This window comes from Trachymyrmex cornetzi, unplaced genomic scaffold, assembly GCF_001594075.2.
Source record: "Trachymyrmex cornetzi isolate Tcor2-1 unplaced genomic scaffold, Tcor1.1 scaffold1075, whole genome shotgun sequence".
In the NCBI taxonomy this organism is placed as follows: Eukaryota; Metazoa; Arthropoda; class Insecta; order Hymenoptera; family Formicidae; genus Trachymyrmex; species Trachymyrmex cornetzi.
The window spans coordinates 22,075-23,755 of NW_017295626.1; positions in this window are offsets into that span (position 1 = coordinate 22,075).

Here is a 1,681-nt window from a genome sequence, read left to right on the forward strand (position 1 = left end):
CTTTGTATTTATGTTTTTGAAGTTGTATTTTTACCTTTTGTTTAAGAAATATTGTCTAAAAACAAAGTGATATGTCGGTATCGGTGACCTTCCTCTACCTACGCTTTTTATAAATAATATATTACAACAATTCATATTTTCTCGCCGCTACGACGTGCTAAAACACTCAGGACTATTCTCGGGTTAATGATATTAACTCTATCGTGTGTAGTAATGCGGTAAAGTCATATATAATTCAACAGAAAGATTAAACGATACGCGCGCGCGCGCGCATACTTTTGTATCTATCGACACCCGCTTCAAATTCAGCTCCTTAAATACATTTCACAATCTGCATTGTCTCATTAGCCGAAGCAGCGTGTTGTATGAATTTTCGACACTGCCGTCCGTACATTAAATCTGCAGATAGATTTACCCCCATTGTAATTTAGGACGTTAACCCTTCGCGTGTCCCGATAACACTGACACAAATGGAAACGCCTCGTGACAAGAAATAGAGGCTTCTGCGATAGTAAATCTATCACCCTCCATTTTGTTTTTTATTTCTGATAAAAGTAATAAAAATATAAACGCTAGCAATTAACAGAACATTTTTCTAATTTACTACAATGTTCGGTCTCTGCTTTGCATAATTAGGCGAAGATAAGCTTAACTTCGCGCACAACAACGAAATTCGCGCATGTAAAAATGCAATAAATCTTTCTACACGTAAATCATCCCTTAATTAATAATGTAATTGGAAAGAAATAAAATAAAATGTAGAACAGAAATATATACATGAAGTTAGTCTAAAAAAGGTTGATTCTGAAAATAAAAAAACTAATTTTCCTAATCCGTAATTAAGGGACAATGGTAAAGTTAGTATAATTCATTTCACGAATTAAAGACACAATTTTGTAAGGATTGTGCGGGGGAAAGGAGGTTTATCGTTTCCGAATGCGCGGTACCATGTAACCTATATATCCCTTGTGGGCCAAATTCCGAAAGCAAACTAACGTGACCGCAGCGATAAGCTCGCATTGGGTTCCACATGGAAAGGCGCGGGGACGACTCTCCAGATTGGAAAAGCATAATAGGAGCCAACCACCCCGGAAGGGTGTACCATCCGCGGATTGTCTCCATCGACGAGTACGAAAGAAATATATTTTCCCTGCGTGCAGGAAATAATTACGTGGTCGAACATGCGAAACGATATCCATCGTTCCTTCGGGCAATTACACAAAAAGAAAGTTTTGATCGGTTAGTTCGAATAGGTAAGCACGACAAGCGGTATCCACAAGATAGAAAGATTGCCTGTTCATCAATTATCGAGGACATTTCCAATATTTATTTCTTATACTTTGGAATCAGACAGTTTTATAAAACAATTAAAAGATAATTCTTTAATCATATTGAGAAAAAAAGAACAAAGCGAGAAAAAGGTGTAATTCTGTTCGGCGGCAAGTAAAATTAGAATTTTAAGTTAATTATTATACATTAAATTGTTATTATTATTAATTAGCACTAATTATGTATCTTCAATGATTATAAAAATTATCATATTCTGTGTGTGTTACAATCAAACATAATAAAATATAATATATTAAATATATAAATATATATTTTTTCTCTAAATATTTATTAAAATTGTCTTTTCATTTGTTGCCTTAATCCCTTATGGTTGTTTTACAATGCGCTTTTT